Source organism: Lethenteron reissneri, unplaced genomic scaffold (genome assembly GCF_015708825.2).
Source record: "Lethenteron reissneri isolate LAM-NWPU_2019-01 unplaced genomic scaffold, ASM1570882v1 scaffold_1400, whole genome shotgun sequence".
Taxonomy (NCBI): Eukaryota; Metazoa; Chordata; class Hyperoartia; order Petromyzontiformes; family Petromyzontidae; genus Lethenteron; species Lethenteron reissneri.
Genome location: NW_026891114.1, coordinates 51,630 through 67,118, shown reverse-complemented (window position 1 = coordinate 67,118; position 15,489 = coordinate 51,630). Strand labels below are relative to the sequence as shown.

At 51.0% G+C, this 15,489-nt stretch overlaps 1 non-coding gene across 1 annotated transcript; it reads right to left on the bottom strand.

Annotated features, from left to right (window-relative positions):
• Positions 1 to 2,608: 2,608 nt before the first annotated feature.
• TRNAR-CCU (transfer RNA arginine (anticodon CCU)) lies at positions 2,609 to 2,681 on the bottom strand. Its single transcript has one exon. It is a non-coding gene; the product is annotated as a tRNA-Arg (tRNA).
• Between the last annotated feature and the right edge of the window lie 12,808 nt (positions 2,682 to 15,489).

Sequence of the window (15,489 nt, the reverse complement as noted above, 5' to 3'; positions counted from 1 at the left end):
TGGAGTGCAAGAGCCTGGACTCGCTGTTCAAGGTCCTGAGAAACATCCTCCTAAAGTTCAGCCTCCACTTCTCCCCGACGGTCCTCATTTTTGGATACCGAAAGGGCGACGGACCCCAACATCTCCAGGGGCTGGTCAACGTGCTCGTCGGCTACGCCAAGCTCGCCATATACAGGGCGAGGAAGGTGGCCCTGGAGGGGAAACGTCCGGCCAGCAGCCTGGGCATCTTCCGCGCTCTGGTCGGAGCCAGGGTGTGGCTGGAGTTCCGCCATGCGCGGCTGACCCACGCCGTGCCGGCCTTCAAGGAGCAGTGGGCGATGGAGGAGGCCGTGTGCTCCGTGGCAGATGACGGGGAGCTCTGCATGCTGTTATGAGCTACCCGTCGGAGGCCGTCGGACTGCGAGGGGGGCGGCGTACATAACGAGAGAGTGAGCGCGAGAAAAGGAGCGAGAGAATGAGCGAGAGAGCGAGCGAGCGAGAGAGTGAGCGAGAGAGTGAGCGAGCGAGAGAGCGAGCGAGCGAGCGAGTGAGCGAGAGAGCGAGCGAGCGAGGGCAACATAAAGCCCCGTTTAAAAAAAAAAAAAATTTACGAAATGATGAACGAAACAAAGTGCCGAATACACCGAGCATCTTCTTGTTTCCACTGATCGTAAAAAAAAAAAAAGGGAGGAAGGGAGGGGTGGGAGGGAGGTGAGAGAGGGGTGGGAGGGAGGGGAGAAGGGAGGTGAGAGAGGGGGGGAGGGATAGAGGGAGAGAGGGGTGGGAGGGAGGGAGGGAAGGGAGAGGGGAGGGGTGGAAGGGAGGGAGGGGTGGGAGGGAGGTGAGAGAGGGGTGGGAGGGAGGGGGGGAGGGAGGAAGGGGAAGAGGGAGGGAGGGGAGGGAGAGAGGGGTGGGAGGGAGGGAGGTGAGAGAGGGGTGGGAGGGAGGGGGGGAGGGGACGAGGGATAGAGGGAGAGAGGGGTGGGAGGGAGAGAGGGAGGGAGTGGTGGGAGGGGAGGAGGGAGGGAGGTGAGAGAGGGGTGGGAGGGAGGGGGGGAGGGAGGGAGGGGTGGGAGGGAGGGGGGAGGAGCAAGAGGGAGGGGGGAGGGAGTAGGAGAGGGAGGGGCGGCAGGAGGGGGAAGGATGGGAGGGAGATTTTGGGGTCTTACAATGGAACATCTGTGACGTGTTGTTTGTCTACTAAAAGCCATCCAGGCAGCGAATTTCAGTCACGTAGGGGAAAATAAATAGTAATAAATAAATTATAAAATGATAGAAATAATATTAATAAAATGATAATTATTAGACTATTTTATATAATTTAAATAATTTTATTATTTTCATTATTTTATTATTTAATATTTATTTTTCCCTACTTGACTTTACCGAAAAAACCTAAGAGTATGAATCGTTGCAGTCACGAAAGCTTCAAATCTAGAAGCATTGAGGTGTTTTAGAAATACAGATGAAGGTCTTCATTCCGATGCGCTATCAAGTTCTTTTACACAAACGCCGAGGAAGGTCACGGGGTCAGGACATGAGAACATTCAGTACAAAAGCACGATAAGTGAAGGAAAGGTGGACAAATCACTTGTAAAAAATTAACCCGTAAAAACAAAGTTTTTCACTATAAATCCTTTATATGCGTGGCATCGGTTTTATTTTATTATTCATTTCTGTTTTTCTTGAGTAAGAGTTTCATTTTTATCACATTGGTATTTTAAATTAAATATAAGGAAAGTCGTATATAAGGATTATAAGGTTTTCAGTTTTTGTATGATTGTTTATATTGTACATTTTTGTTGTTTTCTTGAATAATTTTCTGTGTTTAGGAAAAATATACGATTGTGTTAGTGAAATTTTTTTTCCCTAAAAAGTGGAAAATTTTTGAAAAAATGTTTGACGAAAATAAATTGTCACGCACAACGAGTCTGTGTGCAAAATGTCAGCTCGATTGGATCACGGGAAGTGGGTTAAAAAACGACCGAAAGATTTGCACGGTCGTAAGTGCGCAAGCAAGTGAACTTAATATAAAGGATTTAATAATATTAGAAATGGATATGTATTTTCCCCTTTTATTCTCTGCTTTATCAATGTTGATAATTGTCACCAAAGTACACTGTTTAAAACTCTTATTCTTGGGTTGTTTCGGTAAAGTCACGTAGGTAAAACATTAAAATTAATAAAAGTAAAAAAAAGTAACATTTTACTTTTATAAATTTTAATGTTTTACCTACGTGAATTTACCGAAAAAAACCTAAGAATATGAATCCTTGCAGTCACGAAAGCTTCAAATCTAGAATGTTTAAAACTCTCTTGATTAGAAGCTTTCGTGACTTCAGGAATCCATACTCTTTGGTTCTTTCGGTAAATTCACGTAGGTGTAAAATAAAATAAATCACGACGTTTCGGGCTCAACACAAGCGTCTATCATCAACACAAGCATCCATCATCATCATCACCTGATGATGGGCACTAGACCGACGTAACTTTACCGAAAGAACCAAAGAGTATAACTGAACACTGTTTTAAAACTCTCTTCTATAGGCACAGAGCTATTTTGCCTTTTCATTATCAGATTCGTTAACTTGACTTTTTGATTTTACAAAATGAACAGCTTTTTCTCAGCAACCCCAGGTGGGACTCGAACCCACAATCCCTGGCTTAGGAGGCCAGTGCCTTGTCCATTAGGCCACTGGGGCTACATGTAGCATGATGAAAACCTGGCTTATGTACAGACTTCTTAAATAAACTCACAATTAAAAAATATATGTTTTTCCCCTTTCGTCCCCTCTGTTTTATTCATGTTGAAAATTGTTTTTTTCCTAAAAAGTGGAAAATTTTGGAATTTTTTTCACGAAAATAAATTGTCACGCACAACGAGTCTGTGTGCAAAATGTCAGCTCGATTGGATCACGGGAAGTTGGTTAAAAAACGACCGAAAGATTTGCACGGTCATAAGCAAGCAAGCAAGTGAACCTAATATAAAGGATTTAAAAATACGTAAATTTTCTTTGAGATTTGAAGCTTTCGTAACTGCAAGGATTCATACTCTTAGGTTTTTTCGGTAAAGTCACGTAGGAAAAAAATAAGAAAAATATTATAATAAATGAAAAATAACGAAATTACATCACAATTGAGTTATTTTTCGTTTATTATAATTTTATAACTTTTCTTACCTACGTAGTTTTACCGAAAAAAACCTAAGAGTATATCAATTATCTGTATACCGATTAAATCTAGTTTAGTTTTATCTGTATATGGATAACACGTAGTTTAGCTGTATCTGTATATGGATAAACAAGATCGTGTTTTCATGTTATCTGTATATAGATAACGAATTAGTGAAGTTGAATATGTATTTATAAAAACATGTCAATGATGGATTTACCTTTCCTCTACTTTGCGTGGCGGTGACGCTGATTCTGCCGAGTTGTTGAACTCAGCAGCAGCAGCAGAAGGAGCAGTGCAGATGGAGGGTGGCATGTGATGTCGATCTGAATGTCACTTCTATTTACGATGGAGATGTGTTACAACGACCCTATCATCGTAAGTCGAAAATATCGTAAGTCGAAGATGGCCTCTAGCCTAGCCAGGAGTCTTACAGGGTGGTGGTAATCTAGCAAAACAGAGCAAGTTACAGTAGCGTACTGTATAGACTATATCCTGTGTGTGTTTATTAATTACAAGACTGTATTGCACAGTAACATTTAAAGTAAAAAAAACAAGGTAAATTCTTAGCCTACCTATATGAACTGCAAATTAATATGAAGTTTGTTCAGGAAACAATCCTATCTGCTAGAAAAATAAACTTTTAGCATGCATTGAACGTATCGTATCGTGGTAAAATTGAAATGAAATCGCTAAAGCTACGTATCATAATGTAGTGTATAGTGTAGTGTATAGCGTAGTGTATAGTAATAGTGTAGTGTATAGTGTAGTGTATAGTGTAGTGTATAGTAATAGTGTATAGTAATAGTGTAGTGTATAGTAATAGTGTAGTGTGTAGTGTAGTGTATAGCGTAGTGTATAGTAATAGTGTAGTGTATAGTAATAGTGTAGTGTATAGTGTAGTGTATATTAGTGTGTAGTAGTAAATAAAATCGCTCAAGCTACGTATCATAGTGTAGTGTATAGTGTAGTGTATAGCGTAGTGTATAGTAATAGTGTAGTGTATAGTGTAGTGTATAGCGTAGTGTATAGTAATAGTGTAGTGTATAGTGTAGTGTGTAGTGTAGTGTATATTAGTGTGTAGTAGTAAATAAAATCGCTAAAGCTACGTATCATAAATGCATTCACCGTGGCCAATTACAGCCAACGTTAGTTGAGCGTGGACAATTAGACCCAAGCCGAAACATAACATTTACAAAATAATGTTTCCAAATATTTATCTTTTATTTTTTACGATAGAATGTCGTGTTGTCATCAGTATGACGTAAGTATACCAAGTTTGCAGTCGATATCACATTGGGAAGTGGGTTAAAATTGAGTTACAAGATTTGAGGATACAACAACGACAACAACAACAACAAAAGCGTGTAAAATTGGAATCATCGAGAGTATTCTATATGTATAAAGCGCTCTACCTTATAGCATTTACCGTTATAAACATTGTCCATGTGTAGTAGTGCCCCAGTAATCACCATGTAATCGGATTATTTGTATGGGGTAAGGGTAAAAGGTAGGGTAAAAGTAGCCTCATTGTTTTTCTTACTCTTAGGTTTTTTTCGGTAAAGGCACGTTGGTTAAATAAGAAAAATAAAATAATAATACGTGAAAATAAGTCGATGTATTTTTATTTTATCTTATTATTTTTTTTATTTTTTTACCGACGTGACTTTACCGAAAAACAACCCCCTAAGAGTATGAACCCTTGCAGTCACGAAAACTTCAAATCTAGAATCGCTGCTTTTCCCTTTAACATCCACCTTGCCGAGGCCTACACGCACACACTCACCCCCCACTCGCTCGCTCACTCACCCACACAGCAGGAGGATGAGGTGGAGGTGGTGGTGATGAGAGGCTTGCCTGTGGAGGTGTCAGTCCCAGCACCACAGCAATGGTGGAGCAGCAGTTGCCCAGCAAGAAGCCAGCAAGCACCCAGCAGCTTGACTGCAGCAGCGTCTGTGTCCAGGGCTCCGTGGTGACTCAGCCCTGTTGACTCAACACGCCCCTTGCCAAGGGCTGCCTTCGGATCTGGCGAATGGTCGATGGTTTCCGCTGAGCTGTGTGGATTTAAGCTTCACAATCATGGAATGCGTTGTGCAATACTCACGTCTAAAGTAAACATCGTGTAGGGTAGACTCTGTCTACTGCTGGGTGAGGAGGAGGGATACAGGGGGGTGCAGGGGGGGGCAGTGTGGAGTCTGTGGGCAGTGCTGAGTCTATGGGCAGTGCTGAGTCTATGGGCAGTGTTGAGACTATGGGCAGTGCTGAGTCTATGGGCAGTGTTGAGACTATGGGCAGTGCTGAGTCTATGGGCAGTGTTGAGTCTATGGGCAGTGTTGAGTCTATGGGCAGTGTTGAGACTATGGGCAGTGTTGAGTCTATGGGCAGTGTTGAGTCTATGGGCAGTGTTGAGTCTATGGGCAGTGTTGAGTCTATGGGCAGTGTTGAGTCTATGGGCAGTGCTGAGTCTATGGTGCAGTGTTGAGTCTATGGTGCAGTGTTGAGTCTATGGTGCAGTGTTGAGTCTATGGGCAGTGTTGAGTCTATGGTGCAGTGTTGAGTCTATGGGCAGTGCTGAGTCTATGGTGCAGTGTTGAGTCTATGGGGCAGTGTTGAGTCTATGGACAGTGTTGAGTCTATGGTGCAGTGTTGAGTCTTTGGTGCAGTGCTGAGTCTATGGTGCAGTGTTGAGTCTTTGGTGCAGTGCTGAGTCTATGGTGCAGTGTTGAGTCTATGGTGCAGTGTTGAGTCTATGGTGCAGTGTTGAGTCTATGGGCAGTGCTGAGTCTATGCCATAGAGTTTTTTTTCACCCGCGTGACTTAAAGAACCAAAGAGTATGGAACGATGCCTGCAGTCACGAAGGCTTCAAATCACGACTGAAGAATACGCGAGATAAAAATGAGAGCAGTCGAGGGCGAAAAGGAATGCGTCGCGTGAGACTGGACGGGGCGTCGTGGTTTTTATTGCAACTTTCTGCCGCGGTGCAGTCTGACCCCAGCGCCCCCACTGGGCTTCAGAGCACGTCGGCTTCCTCCAGGAGAAACACAAAATATCATCCTGACAATTGTCACAGCTGAGTCACGGAACCATTAGACAGACTCGATTCCCGCTCGCGGCCAACATCTGAACCGGTCACGGGCCTCCCCTAGGTAGACTCGGCGTGTGTGTATGTATGTGCGTGTCAAGGTGTGTGCGTGTGTGTGTCAAGGTGTGTGCGTGTGTGCGTGTGTGTATATGCGTGTCAAGGTGTGTGCGTGTGTGCGTGTGCGTGTCAAGGTGTGTGCGTGTGTGTATGTGCGTGTCAAGGTGTGTGCGTGTGTGCGTGTCAAGGTGTGTGCGTGTGTGCGTGTGTGTATGTGCGTGTCAAGGTGTGTGCGTGTGTGCGTGTCAAGGTGTGTGCGTGTGTGCGTGTGTGTGTGTGCGTGTCAAGGTGTGTGCGTGTCAAGGTGTGTGCGTGTCAAGGTGTGTGCGTGTGTGTGTGTGTATGTGCATGTCAAGGTGTGTGCGTGTGTGTGTGTATGTGCGTGTCAAGGTGTGTGCGTGTGTGCGTGTCAAGGTGTGTGCGTGTGCGCGTGTGTGCGTGTGTGCGTGTCAAGGTGTGTGCGTGTCAGCACTGTACCCTTGTGTGTGTTGGTGTGCACAGTTCACGATACAATTATAAACATTCAATAGAACAATTCAACTTGCAGCTCAACATTGTTGCAGGGAACAGCTGCAAAGCCAGGCAGCGAGAAGGGGAAGTTTGTGTTGCACAATTGCAACAGGACCCCCAATGTGTATTTAAAACAGTCACCATGCCCGATCATCCCCTCGCGATGTGCACACCACCTAGCCCCCCCCCTCCCACACACATTCTGTAAGTCTCCAGAACGTGAACTTCTTTCGCGCCATACGTGTGTGTGCGTGCGTGTGTGTGTGTGCGTGCGCGTGTGCGTCTGTGTGTGTGCGTCTGTGTGTGTGCGTGTGCGTCTGTGTGTGTGCGTGTGTGTGTTACTGTGCGTGTGTGTGTGTGTGTGCGTCTGTGTGTGTGCGTGTGTGTGTGTCTGTGCGTGTCTGTGTGCGTGTGTGTACGTGTGTGTGTGCGTGTGTAGTGGGTTCGAATTAGGTGCACACACACGCAACTTGGAGGCAACACTATTTATTAAACTGTAAGTAATATAACTGTGGGGGCCGTTGGCCCCCGGGGTCCCTCCCGCCTGCATCCCCTATTCCGTTTACGTTACCCCACCTCCCTATTACCCGCTACGGTTTCGCCGGCATTCGAACGCGACGCCCCTACTGTTACAGCCTCGCGCCGCGCTCCCACGCTGCGAGCATACGTGCGCACATCATCAATCAAACGCCGTGCTCGCAGTATAGCCCTGTGCGGCACGTTACCAATGCGCATCCGTATCCGACACGTAACGAACGTATACGCACTCCCACACACACGCCGCTCCGCGCACTCCAACTCCACTCACGTTATGATCGCGCACCGGTATCACACACGGAGTGAACACACGCGACACCCATACAGCTCCACACGCGATACCCACTCTTGCGCCGCTCTGCGCCGCGCTGGCCGCTCACGTTATGATCGCGCACCTGGGGTACGCCGATTACGCACGCCGAGAGCTTACGCATACACCGTACCACACACGTTCACACTTATAACACGAGATCACACGAGGCCACGATCAGCTATTAATGATTTATTACCCGCTACCTGGAACTAGATGTTAAATCAGTGAGTCGACGAGGCTGGCCTACGCTGATACCTCTATACCTATTCCCGATTTATCTGCTATGATTCTATTTCACCTTCTTACTCACTGTTAAGTGTCCACGGCGGTCCGCTGATCCTTGTGCTAACCGCGTGCCTCGGTGCGTCGCACGGACGTCCGGGTCGCTGGCTGGAACTGCGTCTGGTCGCCTGGCGCTGGAGGAAGGAAAACCATTTCCCCTCTGCGCTCCTCTATTTATCCTCCCTACCTCAAAGGGGATGCTGCGCTGAACAATGGGCTCGTGCACCCCGAGCCCGCGCACGGCGGTTCCGGGCGCTTTTGATCTGCTAATCAGTGAGCTGCGTTGGCGGCGTACATCCTAATTACTCCCTTACCCTTCCTAACAATGGGGCCTGCGCGCTCAAGCGTAATTATGCCGTCCCTCCGCTGCCGGTGCGGGGGTGCCTGATTAGGCAGTTCAGATGCGCTGCGTGTTTTCTAATGATGCTCCTCCATCACAATGCTTATTCCCTCTGCCTGCCCCGTCGATACTGGCGTGTGTTGGGGGAAATGCGCCTCAACCGCGGTGGCCGAATGCCCCACGCCGCGACCACACCATATTAAGGCCGGTCGCAGCGCCGCGGCGCAACGTAGCACGGGGGAGGTCATCCAATTCCCTGATCGCCGGAAACCGTGAGAGTTGATCCCGATAAGGGTTTCTCGGATAAAAACCGGTCGACCAGGCGACCTCCCCTCGGAGCTCTATGGGGGGGGGGAAATGAGTGCGGGTGTGTTCATGTGAAGTGAGGTGAGGGAGACAAGGGGTCGGCTCCGTTGCTTGGTGGTGGCGAGGTCGGAGATTCGGCGCCTGCCGAACGGCTTCGTGGCGGCGGCATCACATAGCCCCCCGAGGTGCCAGTCCCCGTCCCGGGTTGACTGGAGCACCTCGCTTGGGCCGCGCCCACGAGGAAATGTTGCGGGGTCCGGGGGATCCGTCCGGACCTGGTGGCTGGCCTCGGGGCGGGTGGTTCCGTCCTCTGCAGCTCCTGCGGCGGCCTCCTCCTCCACTCCAGCGGCTCTCCCAGTCCTCCGGTACCTGTGGGCTGGGGCACAAACTCGGCAGCGGAAGGGTCTAGGGCCCGTCGTCCGCGCCATCTCCGGACTGGATCGGGGCGTCTCGGGGGTCCGGCGGGGCCCATGTAGTGTGCGAGGCCCCCCAACACGAGGTGTGCGGGTACTCCGGGATTTTGGGGCCTTCGGGTGACGGGGTTCTCTCTCGCCGGGGCCGCTTTCCACGGTTTTAAGCGGCGGACATTGACCACCGTCTCTCGACCCCCCTCCCCGCCATAAATTAGTACCGTCCAGGGGGATATCTGCCGCACCACGGTCCAGGGTCCCCGCCAGTAGGTCGTCAGTTTCCCCACCTGCCCGGCCCCGACGCGAGGAGTGTGTAGCCACACTTTAGCGCCTGTCAGGAATAAGGGGGGTTCCATGCGGGGTCGGGTGCCCTGTTCCTGCCGCCGATGCGCGGCTTCCCCTTGCGGGTATGCTCGGCCTCGGGCTTCTCGCAGGGTCTCCAACAGGTGTTCCACGGGGCGGCTTCCCTCCTCCGGCTGGGGGGAAGGGACACCGAATAGCAGATCTGCGGGTAAACGAGACTCACGGCCGAACATCATTAAAAACGGGGTTTGTCCCGTCGACGTGTGTACGGTGGTGGCGTAGGCGAAAAGGGCGTAGGGGAGGTGTTCGTCCCAATCCCGTTGATTTGCGGCCGCCATACGTTTGAGTTTCCCCGCTAGGGTCTGATTCATGCGTTCTACCATACCATTCGCCTGGGGGTGGTACGCTGTGGTTCGGTCCTTCTGGATTCCGAATTCTCGGCACAGTGCCTGGAACAGCTCGGCCTCGAACTCGCTACCCTGGTCGGTGAGGACTCGTTCTGGGATCCCGTGCTTCAGTACGTAATGTTCCACAAATGCCCGGGCCACCACCAAGGCCGTTTTATCAGGGATGGCCACTGCTACGGGGTAGCGGGTGAAATACTCTACTGCGACCAGGATATACCGGTTGCCTCGATGGGATCGCGGGAATGGCCCCTGTAGGTCGATCCCGACCAGCTGATTCGTGCGGCTGACGCGGAACGGCCTTAGGGGTACCTGGTATCGTGCCGGTTTCGGCCCGCACTGCTGACAGGCACGGCAGCCCTGTACCCAGGCCGCCACGTCTTGTGCCAATTTGGGCCAGAGATACTGGCGACGCAGGGTCTCTCGCGTGCGTCGTTCCCCATCGTGGCCCCCGAGTGGGTGGTCATGCACCAGCCGTAGCAGCTGGGGTCGCACCTGGGCAGGAACACAGATGCACCCCGGCTGGCCGGCCTCGGTTAACTCCCGTACCACTCCGTTCTGCATACACAACCGGGCATACAAACCGCTCCAGGGTCCTGGTAGGGCGCTCTTTTCCTCCCGCAGTGCCGCCTCCACGGCCGCCAGATCCGGATCTCGCTGCTGGGTCTGTCTCAGCTGCTCATCGTTCAGGCCCGGGAAGGCGCAGCCGACGTCCTCCTAGATCCGTCCGATCGGGTCCCGAGCCGCGGGTCCCGCGCTTGCCGGGCGGTCGACGGGATCCTCGGTGCCACCTGTGAGGGTCTCTGTGGTGCACACTGCACTCTCTCTCGCTGGGGGGGGGGTCAGTGGCCGCGGCCTCTCGGGGGTCCGTTGCCTGCCGGCAGCGTCCCCCCGTGAAACAGGGGCAGGCCTCCTCCGCCCTTGTCTCGGCGTACACCGTGGGCCGCCTCGACAAGGCGTCCGCGTTTGCATGCGTCCGGCCAGCCCGATACTCGATTTGCAGGTTGTACTCCTGCAACTGCGCCAACCAACGGGCCATCTGCCCCCGCGGCTCCTTGAATGTAAGAAGGAACTGAAGAGCATAATGGTCAGTGCGTACGCGACATCTCCTGCCGTACAAATACGGCCGGAACTGCTTACATGCGAAAATCACGGCGTACAACTCTGGGCGGGTCACGCAATAGTTCAGCTCGGCCCCACTCAGGGTCCGGCTGGCGTACGCGATGACTCGTTCCGTCCCATCCTGTACCTGTGACAACACCGCGCCCAGCCCGCTGCTGCAGGCGTCGGTGTCCAAAATAAAATCGGTGGTAAAATCGGGGAAAGCGAGGGTGGGGGCGTGGGTGAGGTGGTCTTTGAGAGTGGTGAAGGCCGTCTGGCAGGCCCCCGTCCACTGATAGGGGTGCTTAGGGGAGGTGAGTTGGGTGAGGGGGCGTGCAATCTCGCTGAATCCCTTTACAAATCGACGATAATAGGTGGCGAGCCCCAAAAATGATCTGATCTCCGTCAGATTCCTTGGCCGTGGCCACTCCACTACGGCGCGTACCTTCTCCGGATCGGTGCGCACTCCTGCCTCGCTGACGCGATGCCCGAGGTACCCCACCTCGCGTTGTGCGATGTAACACTTACGTGGCTTGAGCTTGAGATGAGCCGCTCGCAGTCGCTGGAACACCTCTCGTAACCTGGACCAGTGCTCAGACAAAGATCTACTGAACACGATCACGTCATCCGGGTAAATCAGGCACTGTTCCCATTGCAAGCCCCGCATCACCAACTCCATCAGCCGCTGGAACGTCGCGGGCGCGTTGGTGAGTCCGAACGGGAGTACTCGAAACTCGAATAGTCCCATCGGGGTGGTGAATGCGGTTTTTGGTCGATCCTCGGCCGCCATCTCTACCTGCCAGTACCCGGGCGCGAGATCGAGGGTGGGAAAATACCGCGCTCCGGCGAGGCTGTCAAAGGTGTCGTCGATGCAGGGTATGGGGAAGGCGTCGCCGAGGGTGACCGCGTTCAGTTTACGGTAATCGACGCGGAACCGGGTGGACCCATCCTTCTTCATTGCTAGTACCACCGGGGCTGACCAGGGGCTTGCCGAGGGCTGGATTATGTTATCACGGAGCATGTCTCCGACCGCCTCCTTGATCTGGGCACGTTCGGGTGCGCCCACTCGGTACGCGGGGAGTCTGATGGGTCGGGCTGCACCGGTGTCAATTTAGTGCTTAACAAGGTCGGTCCGACCCACGTCCGAGCCGTGTTCGCTGAACACGTCGGCGTACTCCCGCAGTAAGTCGTGCGGCCGATCGGCCTCCCCCTCAGGTAAATCTGCCCAAGGTACGTGTAACGCGTCGAGCAGGGGAACGACCTCGGCTCGGGGAGTCGGGCCGACTCGCCAGGCCAGGTTCTGGTCACCCTCAGGACGACCGGTGTCCTCAGCCCAGAGTGCGAACACCGAGTCGTTAGAGTGGCGTGCGTGCAGGGGGTGTACGGTGGCTATCGGGGTGCGCCGTCGCAGTATCGCTGGGGTACTGTGGGGGTTAAACATCCGCATAAACAATCGGTCCCCATCTGCGTTTACCAACGTGGCGGATCCCACGATCCCATACCGTTTTGCCAACTCCGGGTGAGGAGTTAGCATTACCTCCCCTGATGGTCGGAGCGCGGGGTCGGTGGGGGATGTTGCCACCGGCACCAGCATCTCGGTGAGCGGCCCGATGGTGACTGCCGTCGCCAGGATAGCGGCCACAGGTGCGAAGCGGGGCGCGTTGGTTCTCGTCCCAAGAATGGAATCCGCTCGCCGTTGCTCTCCACCACCATCACCACCATGGTGATGGTGATGGTGGTGTGTATGTGTTTGTGTGTATGTATGTGTATGTCTGTGTGTATGTATGTGTGTGTATGTGTGTGTATGTACGCTCGCATTACACAAATGTGTTGCAGGTCTAAGGCGTTCCTCGCGCAGCATTGCCGCTTTATTATTTCAGTTCTTTACTGGCGTACGCACCCTCAAAGTCGTGTGTCTGCAGCAAGCGCGTGTATGTGTAGCTATGGACGCGCGCGCGTGTGTTGTGTAGGGGGAACGGTAGTGTAGTGGTTAGCGTGCTGTCTGTGTCTGTGTGTGTATGTCTGTGTGTGTGTGTCTGTGTGTGTGTCTGTGTGTGTGTGTGTGGTGTGTGGGGAGCGGTAGTGTACTGGTTAGCGTGCTGTCTGTGTCTGTCTGTGTGTGTCTGCGTGTGTCTGTGTGTGTGTATGTGTGTGTGTCTGTGCGTGTGTGGTGTGTGAGGAGCGGTGGGTGTAGTGGTTAACGCTACGCTGCGCTACGAACCCGGTGAACCGAGTTCCATTCCCGCTCACGGCCACCACCGGTGACGATTATTTGAACCTCCCCTAGGTCGAATCAGCCTCAAACGAGTAACTGCTGTGGTGTGTGAACATCGCCACTGGGGAGACAAAGGCGGCCGGGCGGCGTGAATCCAAGACCCGGGCGAAGCCGGGTAGTACAGCTAGTTTCTTTGATTATATTTACGAGATGTTCAGAGTTTTTGATGAACGAAGAGGTCCTATCGATGTAGGTCTGTATTTGTTTCGTTACGTATTGTGCTAATTTGTACGTGGCAGAGCCTATTGTACTAACTATGGGTCTTAATGAGACATCAGGTTTGTGAATTTTTGGTAGCCCATCAAGTCTTGGTGGTTTTGATGCCCTTGGTTTGATCAGCTATTGCTCTATTCGGGATGACATTGGTCGCGACAGCCGACGTGCTAAACACGTGTTAGTATGTCGAACTACGGGGAGCGGAAGTGTCGCGGTTAGCACGCTGCGCTACGGCCAACATCAGCGACGATTATCTGAAACCAGTCCTGGGACCCCGCTAGGTCGACTCAGCCTAAAATGAGTACCTGGTGTGGCGTGTAAACATCGCTACTCGGGAGACAAGGGCGGATGGGTGTGGCCACCCACCCGCTCGTGTGCCGTTCTCGCCTTCATAGGTGCTCGCTAACAGCACTTGGCCCAAAAGTCTGTTAGAGCTATCCGGGGGATCTTTATTTTTCGTTTGGTATGTTGACCTTCTTTTGCGCTGTACGTAGCCAACCGCGCTAATCAGATGTGCGGGGGAAGGACAACAAACTAAACACAAAACAATGAGTTCTAAACCTGCAGAGTCGAGTCACCGATGCTCATATTTGTAAAGGGTGCTACTGAAGAGTCTGTGCCATGCAAGTAAAACATTGCGTCTCATTGTCAGAACTGCACATTTTGAAACGTGCTCACAATCTGGAACGAGCCGGGTGTGGGTGGCGGCATATATGCATTCCAACAACTTAGGAGACAGGGCATTTGATGGATACATTTAGGGATGATATCCATCATGTTGACGAATCACTTGCACATACAGAGAGAGAGAGAGCAGTGTGATGATAGTGCCTGCAGTAAGCAGGCACAGCGCGATTGTTGCTTGAATCTAACATCATAAAGGAGCGTGAATGATGTAGCCTTATATGAACGGGTTTTGGCTGGGTACTACATTTTCCTACCACGTGCGAAGCTCTCGTTAAAAAGGAATTGGCCAAACATGTCAATACAGGGTCATCCTGAAAGAAAGTGCCGAATCTCATAAAAAAAAAACAAGGTGGAATAAATGATTAATAATCGGTGTGTGTCGTAAAGCCTCCTCCACCCAGTACAGCCGATTAATACAACAAAATGCCACGTGAACCAAACTTTGCCAAACGCACTGCTTGCTTCAGCATCAACACCGCCGGGCGTTGGAGGAGGAATCTCAAAAGGTTGGGCCATGGGTACGAAGTTGTGCTCGCAGGTCACATCCAGAATCCTCAGCTTGACGGGAGCTCACATCTCCTGGTGACGTTCTACTTTCATGCTGCAAGCCTCTTTGGCGGAGCCATTTACAGATATCTTGCCAGCTCGATGTGTACAGCAGGGGCGGTTTCTTCATTAGGGCGATTGGGTGACGCACCACCAATCTCATTCAACCACAGAGTCACGCTAGCCGTCACTGTGCCTCTGGATATAGTCCAATCAGCGTCATGTCACGTTCTGTGGAGTACCGCCTCTTTTTGGGCGATTTCACTCCGGCTGAGAATCGCCCCGAGTGTTCCCATAGACTTACATTCAAAGATGTTTTTTTTCGAACGGCGGGCGCTGCAATGCATTCTCTACGGCTTCCGGGAGGGCTCGCACTAACGTGCTTACGTCATCATACGTAAGCACGTTTCATCCAACAATATAATTTGTGGCCACCTAGTGGAATCTTTAAAAGAAACTTGAGTGGTTTGTTTTAATAGTGAGTATAGAAACAAACAAGATGTATTGTAAGAGTCACTTTATTTTTCATTAATATTAAAGAAGTGAAGTTGCCTTTACATGCTTAAGCTGTTAATGTATCCATTGCATGGGTGGACCTTATCCTTATCAATCATCCAGACATTTGCCCCCCCTGAGAGATTTTGCAGGAGCCGCCACTGGTGTACAGCGAGACAAGCAATCAGCTCACAATCATCGTTACACAATGACCTACAGCGGGAAAAAACCCCGATTATGAATCATGCTATTGGTAGTCAAAGCCTACTCATAAAATCAAGAGAATAAATAATAATACGTTTCTAAATATATAATATCGGACAATGGCAATGACATGTACGGTAACAATCCACGAAATCAACAACTGTGTATATATGAAAGGAGGATTCATTTGGCCAATTTTACTGTGTCTGTGTGATGCTGAAATAATGTAGCAAGAGGGTGTGCGTGTTTATGCGTCTGCGTATGTGTGTG